Raw genomic sequence first — 13063 nt, forward strand, 5'->3', positions numbered from 1 at the left:
CCACTCAACCCCTCCTCCACTGACTGAGCGACCCCCTGAATGGTATTTATGGTAATGTCATCTTCTCCTTAGCACTGCCCCTGAACCCACTCTACCACCCTGCCACAACCACACCCTGCTGCCACAGTGTCATACTAAGCTGGAGCCAGAAGAGCACAGACCAGTAGAGTTACTTAGTGACTTTTTTAAAAACACGATTTAAATTCAAATTCTATTTGTCACACACACACACACACACACACACACACACAACCATACACTGTATGACATGGGGGTGAAATGCTTGTAGCTGTACAATGCCCGACCATTAAATGACAGAAGAAAAGTTTTACAATATTTACAATTTACTACAGAATTTACAAATTAACTTAGGAATTTACAGTAAAGAATGTGCAAATAGCAGAAGAGATTATAAAGATAAGGATTATAAATTATAGGAATTATAGGATTATAGGAAATGTGTGGTGACGTGTGTGAGAGTCCAGTCTTATAGTGACGTGTTTGGGAGAGTCCAGTCCTACACCTGGTTCAGGCCCCGAATAGCCTGGGGGAAGAAGCTCCTCCTCATTCTCTCTGTTTTGGCCTTAAGGGAGCGGAAGCGCTTCCCAGACCTCAACAGTGAGAAGAGTCCATTGTTGGGATGGGAGAGGTCCATCATAATCTTCCTAGCTTTGGACTTGCACAGCTTGGTGTAGATGGACAGCAGGTCAGGGAGCTCTGATTGAATGATGCGTTCTGCCGAGCGCACCACCCTTTGCAGATCTCGTCTGTCCTGCTTGGTGCTGTTCCCAAACCAGGTGCAGATGTTTGACGTCAGGACGCTCTCGATGGTGCAGGAGTAGAAGTTCTTGAGCACCTTCAGTGGCAGATGGAAGTCTCTAAGTCTTCTGAGGAAGAAGAGACGCTGACGGGCTTTCTTAACCAGGGTGTTGATGTGACAGGACCATGACAGGTCCTGAGTGATGTGGACACCCAGGTATCGGAAACTGTCCACTCTCTCCACTGGCGTGCCACTGATGATGAGGGGTTTGTAATTCCTCGCCTGCTTTGTAGTGAAGTCCACGATCAGCTCCTTAGTCTTGCTGATGTTTAGGAGGAGGTTATTCTCCTGGCACCAGGTCTCCAGGTTCCTAATCTCCTCCAGGTAGGCCGTCTCGATGTTGTCGGAGATCAGGTCCACAACAGCAGTGTCGTCAGCAAACTTGACAATGGAGGTGGTGTCGGATGTGGCTACACAGTCATAAGTGTACAGTGAGTACAGCAGGGGGCTTAAAACACAGCCCTGAGGCACTCCAGTGCTGAGTGAGATGGAGGGGGAGACTTGTTTCCCACCCTCACTGTTGGGGTCTGTCTGTGAGGAAGTTGAGGATCCACTGACACAGTGATGAGCTGAGTCCTAGATCCGTCAACTTGGTGAAAAGCTTAGAGGGAATTATTGTGTTGAATGCTGAACTGTAGTCCACGAACAGCATCCTAACATAATTCCCTCTGCCAGTGTCCAGGTGACTCAGGGATGTGTGGAGCAGGTGAGATATGGCATCGTCTGTGGAACGATTAGTCCGGTAAGCAAACTGAAGTGAGTCGATGGTGGCAGGAAGTGAAGAAGTGATGTGATCTCTCATCAGTCTTTCAAAACACTTCATCACAATTGAAGTCAGTGCTACTGGACAGTAGTCATTGTGGCAAGCGGGCTGTTGTTTCTTTGGAACAGGGACAATAATGGACCGTTTGAAGCACGTGGGAACCACAGCTTGGGCCAGGGAGAGGTTGAAGATCTCCGTGAACACCGGTGCTAGTTGATCAGCGCAGGCTCTAAGGACCCGGCCAGGGATTGCATCTGGTCCTGCTGCCTTCCTGGTGTTCACCCTCCTGAAGGTGTTCCTCACGGCATGCTCTGTGATGACGAATGCATTTTCTTCACTGGTGCACTCCGAGCGCCAGTGGCGTGTCTAGAAAATTTTTGTTGGGGGGGCCAGGTAGGGGCACAGATTTGGAGAAGGGTGGCAGATTTAATTGGCAGATAATGTTTTAAAAAAAAAGTCTACCAACCCTTAACCATAATTCAATAATCCTATAAACCTAATAACCAAATGCACTTTTAACTCTTATTAGAATGAGATTTTAACCACTACGGTGCAAAGTTTTTAGATACTGCGTTGATAAAGTACAAGAGATACAATCAGTGGTTTGTCAGTGTTTACTCAGCATTCAAGGACATCAATATTTGCATAGTATTTTTACTGACATGTAGTGCACATATGTTTTGGGCAAAAACATTTTTGAAAATTAAAATACGAACATTTGTAACAAACAATTGACAAATTAGCCAATGCAAAACCAATGCCTGTTAAAAAAAGAAGATAATCTTCTCACAAACTGGTGTTTGATTTTGAAACAGGAAAAAAGTGGAGAAACAAATGAAAAGACTAACATTTGAATACAACCTAAAGGCAAGTAAATACTTTCTATGCTGCCTTATGGTAAACTTTGGTAATATTGATAAAGAACAACACTGGCTGATGATGAAATACAGTCAGCTGGCATGGTGACACTGCCAGTATTAACCTGCAGGGCTGGACTGGGACAGAAAATCGGGCATTTTCACTACAGACTGACCCACCAGGTATTAAAGCCATAAAGACTTTGACTGAAAACAAACCCTGTTGTGACAGTGATGTACAGTCTTGTTGGTATATGTATGATTTCTATACATTTTACGTCAGATAAAAACTTTGGTTGTAAGATTTAGATAATTATTTAATAAAAGCTAGGTATTTTAAATGAGAATAAGAAAGAAAAGTATTTCTTTGTGCCCACCTTTCCCTGTTAATGCCCTACCTGGCCCCCTGGCAAAACTTTGCTAGACCCGCCCCTGCACAGTTACCAGCTGTCAGCTGCTTAGAAAAGGATCCTGGTGTTATTTGTCTCTCAGAAACAGTTCATAACTTCCCTTCAACTCATTCATGTCACCTAAAAGGTAAACCTGTTTCTCCATCACCTGTTCAGCTCTGATGGTTCAGTAAGGACATCTCCTGGTTTCATCTTCATGTTTCCCTCTCACCACATATCTAAACAGACATCATGACCAGCAGCTTTACAGCTGTGGCTCCAGCAAACATCAGCTGATACTAGAAATTAATATTAAATAAATTCTAACAACAGCTGATCAAGCTTAAACGTGCTGCTGTTGTTTAGCGCGACATCCGCTGGTTTCCTCTTTCTGGTGCAAAGTGGGCGATAAATAAACAAGAGAGAAAAGCCGATCAGCTGATCACTGATCAGTTTCATGATTGAAGTAGCAACAGGAGAGGCAGGGGAGAGAATGAGAGAAGAAGAGGCAGCTGTGCAGCATAAAGACAGAATAAATCCAGCTTTGTCTCTTTTTCCATTCTAGCTAAAGTCCGGGACAAACTGCGTCTCTTCTCAGCTCAATACGAAACGCGTAATATTTTCTCTGAATGAGGGACCATTCCATTTTTTTAAGGAGCCGTTGGCAACTCTACTAACTAACCTTATGAATAAAATAAAGTTCACTATCAGTAACATCATAGCACCCACCCAGCTGTATAAAAACTCCGTCAAACTGGCTAGAACGCAGTATGAGTTATTGCAACTGACAGTAAAAAGTCAGCAACATGAAAATAAACTCCACCTAAACTTGGTTTATATCTGACCCAGATAGACTGCAGCTCATAACTTCTTACCTGAAGTTCAGTTCACCTGACACTCGGACTGGCGGCTGCTTCGGGGCTCTCCTCCTGCCTCCCCTTCCCTCATCCACCTGTTGCCTCTGTGGAAGCCCCGTCATAGCCACCACCAAACAACGGAGTTATTTCTACACATCGACCTGCATCTGGCCAATCCACCACCTCTCATTGTTCATGCCATTACAAAAAAAATAAAAAATAAGTCACGGGGCAGATGCCCGGTATGCCCGATGGCCAGTCCAGCTATGTTAACCTGCAACCAAATCTGCAGCTCCATACAGCAATGTTACGACTTAGATTATATCTTATAACTCATAACTCTTATGTTAGCTGCCCTCAGTAGCATACTGTCTGAAATATTCCACAGCTGCAATAATTCTTTAAGTGTTATTTTTTTCCTTGGTATTCTAATTTCACCAAAGTTTACTAAACTCAACAAACTTAATATTACTTACCGGGACATTTATTCTGTCCTCATTTTCTTTCACCGAAAAATTGTTTCCTGCAGTGCCATCTTTCGGCTTGGCTCTCCTACCTTTGCTAACGTGATGCACATAGCGCAGAAGCGATGCTGCATTCACTTACACTCGGATATCTGAGCGTCACCGTGAAAACATAATCGGATATTTGATTGAATTTTATTGTTTTGCCTTTGGGGTGGCACCTGGGGTGGCCAGTCTGGTTTGGGGGGTGGCCTGTGCCCCCCCAGGCCACCCCGCTGGACACGCCATTGCCGAGCGCGCGCAGCCGTTTGTTGTTTTAATTGCTGCGGCGTTGAAGCGAGCATAAAACGTGTTCAGCTCATCAGCCAGTGAAGCATCGGCATTCATCATTGAAGAAGCTGGTCGTTTATAGTCCGTTATAGTCCGCAGTCCTTTCCACAGGCTCCTAGAGTCGCACTGTCGTAGCTGTGACTCTAGTTTTTCCCCGTAGCTCCGCTTTGCCTTTCGGACCGCGCTGCGCACGTTGTAGGACGCAGCCTTGTATAGGTCCATATTACCGGAGACGAGCCCTTCATTGTAGGCAGCGGTGTGTGATCTCAGAGCGTCGCGGATGTTTTTATCCACCCACGGCTTCTGGTTGGGAAACGTTCGGATGATAGTTCTTTCTGCTGTGTCGTCCGCTAGTTTCCCGATAAATCCCACAACCGCTTCCGCAAACATGTTGATGTCATCAGAGCTGCGCCGAAACATGTCCCAGTCTGCGTCATCCAGTGCGTCCTGCAGCGCGGCCACCGATTGGTCCGTCCAGCGAGCGACCTCCCTCCTGATTGGTGGTTGCTGCTTTAGCCTTTGTTTGTAAGCAGGCATGAGGAAGATGGCGGAATGGTCCGATTTTCCAAATGCCTGCAGGGGCTGAGCCTTGTAACAGTTCTTGAACGGGGTGTAGCGGTGGTCTAATGTCCTCGTGTCCTCGATTTACAACCTGAATAGTTGATAAAGTGATAGATCTTTCAGCCCAATTCTACTTTTTCTGCATAATCCATCATATAAAATGTAATCAAATGGAAAAGTCTCTTTTTAAAACTTGTTTTATTAGTTTTAATCTTTTAACTTTATGCATTAAGCAAAAATTTAATTATATGCAACATTCTCTGACTGGAAGAAATTTGTTTAATATTAAAACCTATTTTCTGCACATTCCGGCACATAAAATAAAATATTTTTTGTGTTTACACTCAGTCTTTCAAATAGATGCAAGTAAAACACAGCAGAAAATAAATAAAGTCAAAGACTCAGCGGTCCTGTTGCTCTATTTTCACCTGTAAAGCAGGAGTGGGGCAGGCGGAGGTTTACCCTGGTGCAGGTGTGCAGCGGTCAGTGGAAGAATCCGCGAGTTTCTCTGTGAGTTTCCCATTACGTCGTAGCTATTCGGTGCTTGTTTGGAAGTTTAGGGGTTTTTTTCGCTGTAAAAAGAAGTTTTCTTCCCACGCACAGCGGACACTAATGTTTTTGTCACTTTTTATGGAATCAAACTCAAAGTAAGGTCAGTACTTCCACGCTTTAAACGCTGCACGCTCATACTCTCTCTGCACTCGATATATGATCCACTGTTGATCTGCACACAGCTGTTGTCACAAACGTCGCACTCGCTTACGTCACTGTCGTGAGACATTCTCGCAAAAAATATCACGGTTTTAGTAACGCAACGTTCCTACGGGAAAGTAACGGTAATCTAATGACCGTTTTTGCAATAGTAATCCCTTACTGTACTCGTTACTTGAAAAAAGTAATCGATTACAAGAATGCGTTGCAAGTAATGCGTTACTTGTGATTTGGCGCTTTATAAATAAAACCAAATTGAAAAAAATTTAATTGTGTTGAATCAGGGACCCTCAATGAACTTTCCCTGACTAAGGTTTAACCCTCCACCCCTGTGCTAATGTGTTTATCGTACCTTAACCATAGGTCTGTACCTAGCCACCAGCTACCAGGTTTGAGATGTGTGTGTGTGTGTGTGTGTGTGTGTGTGAACTAGGAATCAAACAGATGAATTGATTCAAACTGAGGACGAGACCAAGCTCACCACCCATGGTCCCCAAATGCCAGACAGACAGGAGCACACACACACACACTTTATCTCTTGCTGCATCAACACGAAACACACAGATTATCTGATGCTGTGTCATGGACACAATAACCAGTCAGACACACCAACAGTTACTGACAAAGAGCGACTGATCAAAGGGTTGAGGCGACACCTGTGTGATGAGAAATACTCGTCAGCGTGCACAAGGACGCCCTCCATGTCCCTCCCCTACAGTAAGGCTTCATGTCCGATGAACAGCTTACATCCTGCCTCTTCTATGAGTTGAACTCGTGCTTTGTGTGTGAAAGTGTGAAAGCAGTTCTCTGACAGCGCTGTATGTTTCAGGAACACAGGTGTATTTAGAGTTCACTGTTTGAACTTTGAGGAAGTTTTGACTCTAACCAACAATTTTAAATAATTCCAAGAAAAAAGCTTTTTTTGTTTTGAATTTGAAGTTCATTACAGACTAAATGGATCCAAATCGGGAACACGGACTCATGCTCACGATTTCTGTGAAATCAACGGTGTGGATCATCTCTGAATCTTAAACACAATCTTTCATACACAACATGAAAGCAAAGCCAGGCGGTGACCAGCGTCTGTTATCAGTCCCATCAGTTTTATGTCAGACAGAAGAGGTCAGAGAAGACTCCATCAGGGTTCCTTCAGCCAGCGGCGCTGACTTATCGTCTTATTCTACAAATGTGAAGCAAAGTGAGTTTGTCTGGGAACCTTCAGAGCCTGTTTTCTGTCTATCAGCACAATCAGGAGGAGGAGAGTGCATCAGCTGCTCGGGCTGGAAACACCACAATCAGTGATCTACCATCTCCATCACCAATCATGATTACTCAGTGAACTTGTCATATGCAAGACGCAGACTCGGAAAAACAAGCCTGAGATGTTTTCACAGAGGCTGACTCATGGTAACGGTAACAGTGTGTCCAGCGTGTGAGGCAAGCTCACCGCCATGATGTCGTAGCATCAGTGTGAGTTCTCCATGAACGACGAACCTGCTGGGTGTGAAATATTCTTCCAAAGCTGAACACGTTTGCACGGCTGCAGTCAGGAAGTCAGCCCGAAGTGGAAACACCTGCATCACATTCAGGTTTCGCTGCGGCGCTCTCTAGCACAGTGAAGCACATTAAGCTGCTGATAATACACAAAGTGAAATCCAACACTGCCGAGCGGAGATAAGCAGCCAGCCATCGACCGTGCGTCTCACACTCTTTCACCAAAGAGCCAATCACAGGCTTTGTTCCTGTTTTTGAACTCATTTCCAGCACAAAGGAAAACACTCTGAAACAAAGTACACAGTGCATTCTGGGTAACGCCACCAGATCTGCATTACCAATAATAATAATAATAATAATAATGGATTGGATTTATATAGCGCTTTTCAAGGCACCCAAAGCGCTTTACAATACCACTATTCATTCACACACTGGTGGAGGCAGCTACAGTTGTAGCCACAGCTGCCCTGGGGCAGACTGACAGAAGCCAGGCTGAGATATCGCGCCATCGGCTCCTCTGACCAACACCAGTAGGCGGTAGGGTAAAGTGTCTTGCCCAAGGACACAACGACCAGGACAGAGAGCCCAGGGATCGAACCGGCGACCTTCCGGTTACAGATGCGATTCCCAACCCCCTGAGCCACGGTCGCCCCAAATGAGCGCTGTGCCTAACAGTGGCCTCTAACCTCCGCCTGGAGCCAACAAGTGACAGTGACTGACAGCACAGCAAACCCGTCTGTGTGACGGCAGATGCGAGAACACACTCTGCTGTGACTGGATGGTGAGCCAATCTCTTGATGACCGTGTGACTTCCTGTCAGAGTCAGACAGGAAGTCCTTGCTGCAGATAAAGAGGATGAACAGGACCCTGATTACTGTTTGATAAACAACATTCCTTATCTCACTTCCATTTGAAAGCACATGATGGGAAATCTGCTTCAAGTCAATGATGTTTGTTCTAATATGTGGGGGAGCCACAGCGCCACCTACAGGACAGAGTTCACACCTGAAACTCACGCTGTAGAGTCTGGAGCCTCAAACAATCCAGCTTCTCATGTCACCATGGTAACTAACGCTGCAAACCTGCTCCAGATTACAGATGAAATCTCAACGTGCTGACCAGAGTTCCTGATGATCCCTCAGAGCTGTGTGTGCAGCGTTAGTCGGTTTCTTTCTATTGGCTGGAAACAGGTTTATTCTTCTATGAGCGTTAATAACGGTCCCTGTTGTACATTACTCTGTTCAGTTACTTAATACACTGCTGTGCTGATATGGCACAAAGCACGTTAACAATCCATTTGCACAATGTTTCTATTTAAATTTAAATGCAATTATTGTTTATAATGTTTGCAGAGTCAAGTAAGCCGTTCAGGACACATTTCACTGTGTGTTGTACTCGCATGACTTGACAAACTAAGGCTGTGTCCCAATTCAGCGACTGCACTGCTTGGAGTACGCATTTTGAGACCTATTACCTCACTGCGATGCGACAACGGCTGTTCCAATTCAAAGTGTACTCCTAATGCGCCTGTCACTACCCAATCCGGAGATTGAAACCCGGAAACCTGATCGGTACCACGCATGTGGCCTCTGGCTACACTGTAGCTGCCATCACCAGTGTGTGAATGGGTGGATGACTGGATGTGTAAAGCGCTTTGGGGTCCTTAGGACCAAGTAAAGCGCTATACATTTACCATGTGTGAATTTTACGATAGTTAAGGGTCAGCGTATCTGTTAAGAATAATAAGTATTTTTGCAATAATGAAATATCAATATAATGAAGACAAAAATAAAAAATAAAAAGATAGTTACGGATCAGGACTCCCCGATCCTTACTGCGCATGTGCAAAGTCGGACTGTACACATCGGGTCTAGCCGATCTGTACCGTGCATGTGTAGATGTTCTCTTCTTCTTCTTCTATAATTAACTCTGTTAATAATAATCCGTATTCGGAGCGGGTACCGACAGCGCCGTCGATTTCCCCAAATAACAAGCGTGGTCCGGTGTCGCTACCAGATCCGTACCGGAAACCCGATTGGTACCCCGCATGCGCAAATCTTACGTCACTTCCTCTCTTTGCCAGCATTGCAACATTCAATATATTTGAATGACACGGTTAGCGCCCAGTTAGCTCCTAGCATTTCTCAAGGGCTCTGCCTCCTTTTCAACTACCGGGACATTTAAACAATGGATAATCTGTTTACAAACAAATTCATGCTTTTCTCCTCAACAGAGAGCGTCCCCCGATTGAACAACAGCGCCATAAAATAAGAACAATGGCGCCTAATTACCAGTGTTGGGACTAACGCGTTATTAAGTAACGCGTTACAGTAACTACGTTATTATCGTGGTAACGAGCACGGTAACTAGTTATTATGCCAAAACCAGGAACGCGTTAGTCGTTACTGGGATTTAGATAGGCTCGTTATTCGTTACTTCGTGTGGTGGCATCGCGGAGCTTCCACAGATTCAGTAACATTAGCAAGTGGTGGAGGCAGCAGGTGGATGAAGGAAAGGGGACGCAGAAGGAAAAGAGACCCGAGGCGGCCGCCGGTCCAAGTGTGAACTGAACTTCAGGTAAGAAGTTATGAGCTGCAGTCTCTCTGGGTCAGATATAAACCAAGTTTAGGTGGAGTTTATTTTCGTTGTGCTTTTTCGTACTGCGTGCTAGCTAGCATGACGGGGTTTCTATACAGCTGGGTGGTGCTATGTTACTGATGTTGAACTTTATTTTGTTCATAAGGTTAATTATTAGAGTTGCCAACCATCCCGTAAAAAACGGAATCGTCTCGTATTCAGAGAAAATATTACGCGTTTCGTATTGAGGTGAAAAGGAACAGTTTGTCCCGGACTTCAGCTACAATGGAAAAGACACAAAGCTGGAGTTATTCTGTCTTTGCTGCACAGCTGCCTCTTCTTCTCTCATCCTCTCCCCCTCCCTCTCCTGTTGCTACTTCAGTCATGAAACTGATCAATGATCAGCTGATCGGCTTTTCTCTCGTTTGTTTATCGTCCACTTTGTGCCAGAAAGAGGAAACCAGCGGATGTCACGCTAAACAACAGCAGCACGTTTAAGCTTGATCAGCTGTTGTTAGAATGTATTTAATAATAATTTCTAGTATCAGCTGATGTTTGCTGGAGCCACAGCTGTAAAGCTGCTGGTCATGATGTCGGTTTGGATATGTGGTGAGAGGGAAACATGAAGATGAAACCAGGAGATGTCCTTACTGAATCATCAGAGCTGTGATGGAGAAACAGGTTTACCTTTTAGGTGACATGAATGAGTTGAAGTTATGAACTGTTTCTGAGAGACAAATAACACCAGGATCCTTTTTAGGTAGCTGACAGCTGGTAACTGTGCAGGGGCGGGTCTAGCAAAGTGTTGCCAGGGGGGCATGTAGGGCATTAACAGGGAGAGGGGGGCACAAAGAAATACTTTTCTTTCTTATTCTCATTTAAAATGTCTCGCTTTTAAAAAATAATTATCTGAGTTTTACAACAAACGATTGATAGATTGATGCATATATACCATCAGAACAGTGAACATCACTGTCACAACAGTGTTTGTTTTCATTCAAAGGCTTTATGATTTTTCCTATAATGGTGGGCCGGTCTCTAGTCAAAATGCCCGGGCCGATTTATTTGTCCCAGTCCAGCCCTGTATGCAGCTCATCTGCAGTCTGGTGTTACCTACATCTTCCTATTCAGAAGGCAGAATTTCAGAGTTCTGAGTACAATCGAAGCACCACGACTGCAGTTTTTGTGTTGGATGTAAAAGGCGCACATGACACTGTGACGTAGGCTAGAATCATGGTAGCAGTCAACGACGGTCCAGGCGTGGGATTTCTCTCGTGGAAATATGCACATTATCTTTTCCTTTCTATTGGTAGGTGGCACAGTGCACTGCGGCAAGTAAGCAAGCTAGAAGACTGGCAAAGTTATGGAAGCAACACATTAACAAGAGAATTCTGAGTAAAACCAAAGTTACTTTCCCTAGTAACTAGTTACTTTGAAAGTAACGAGTAACTTGAAGTAACTGAGTTACTTGGAAGTAACTAGTAATGTAACTAAGTTACTAATTTAAAGTAACTTACCCAACACTGCCCCAAGTGGAGGAGTTCAAGTATCTCGGGGTCTTGTTCGCGAGTGATGGGAGAAGGGAGCCGGAGATCGACAGACGGATTGGGGCTGCAGCTGCAGTAATGCGGACGCTGCACCGGTCCGTCGTGGTGAAGAGGGAGCTGAGTGTAAAAGCGAAGCTCTCAATTTACCGGTCGATCTACGTCCCTACCCTCACCTATGGCCACGAGCTGTGGGTAGTGACCGAAAGAACGAGATCGCGGATACAAGCGGCAGAAATGAGCTTCCTCCGAAGGGTGGCTGGCCTCTCCCTTAGAGATAGGGTGAGAAGTTCGGCCATCTGGGAGGTGCTCAGAGTAGAGCAGCTGCTGCTCCACATCGAAAGGAGCCAGCTGAGGTGGTTCGGGCATCTGACAAGGATGCCCCCTGGGCGCCTCCTGGGTGAGGTGTTCCAGGCATGTCCCACCGGGAGGAGGCCCCGGGGCAGACCCAGGACACGCTGGAGAGATTATATCTCTCGGCTGGCCTGGGAACGCCTTGGTATTCCCCCGGACAAGCTGGAGGAGGTGGCTGGGGAGAGGGAGGTCTGGGCCTCTTTGCTTAGGCTGCTGCCCCCGCGACCCGGCCCCGGACAAAGCGGATGAAGATGGATGGATGGATTACCCAACACTGCTAATGACAGAGTTAATAATACAGACTTAGTAATGTGTCACGTGTAGATTCATCAGCCAGATGAAGTGTTTACTGACAATTGACAGTGACAGCGGACATCATCATCACTATTCCGACAATCCTCTCCACACAGACGAGCATAAACACACTCGACTATCACTAAATCAAATTTAACACACGTTTGTAATGACGCTAATTCAGTTTACAATAGGGTTCATTCGCTCGGTCAGCAGGTGGCGGTATCCTCATCCTCATACACTGCCATTAGACTAAACAGAAGAAGAAGAAAACATCTGCACATACGCGGTAAGGATCGGGTAGACGCACCGTACGTAGTGCGCGTACTCCGAAGTGTGCTGGATTGGGACACAGCCTCTGTGTCCGACCAATCAGTCTGCCCTCTCACGCAGGCGGCGGTCCTCCGTGCATCCAACATGTTAAACTTTATTCTTTAGTCTGACCAACGGAAGCGTTAAAATCTACACACACATTCAGCCTTCATAGTCAGAAGCTTTACTCATACACTCGTCTGTATTTAATCATTGTACTTTAGTTTGATCTTTATTTGTAAAATCAGCAGTCCATACACCCATGCTTGTTTGTGATTGGTCAGATGCTGTCAGCTACACCCTTCCTGTGAGCGTGCAGGGAAGCCCTGGGTTAGCGCCATGCTGACCTCTGAACCTGACTGGTGACATTAGGGTACATGAGCTGGGTCTGCCAGCCTCGTTGAGCAGCACAGGGTGGTGAACGTATGTGAAGTGTTTTACTGACCCCCAGTGGCCAAATGCAGGAAGTACACTTTTAGTCAAACAGGACTAAACACCCTAACTGTTTAGACAAAGTGAGATTTTGAAGGCTCAGTGTTTTGTCTCTCAGCTGCTGCCATTCTGGATCCTTGGAGGAAGGTCTTCATCCTCTACTTACACAAAGATCAGGGCCGTCCCGAGTCACCTGACCTAATGGGTTGGCTATCCTCAGATCCTGGCAGCAGGCACTTCTGCATCGCTTCTTGAATCCGAGATGATGTCTGTGGTTCTGAAGAGGTGTGCAACAGGTATCTAT

The 13063-nt window shown here is 45.6% G+C and overlaps 1 protein-coding gene across 1 annotated transcript in view; it reads right to left on the minus strand.

The window, feature by feature from the left end:
• The window catches only part of syngr1a (synaptogyrin 1a), a 153405-nt gene that overhangs the window by 64550 nt on the left and 75792 nt on the right, over positions 1 to 13063 (minus strand). The gene's annotated exons all lie outside the window — the stretch shown is intronic.

This window comes from Aulonocara sp. 'chitande type north' Nkhata Bay, linkage group LG4, assembly GCF_057382095.1.
Source record: "Aulonocara sp. 'chitande type north' Nkhata Bay isolate Kocher_YH1m ecotype deep benthic linkage group LG4, A_spYH_male_GT1.1, whole genome shotgun sequence".
NCBI lineage: Eukaryota > Metazoa > Chordata > Actinopteri > Cichliformes > Cichlidae > Aulonocara > Aulonocara sp. 'chitande type north' Nkhata Bay.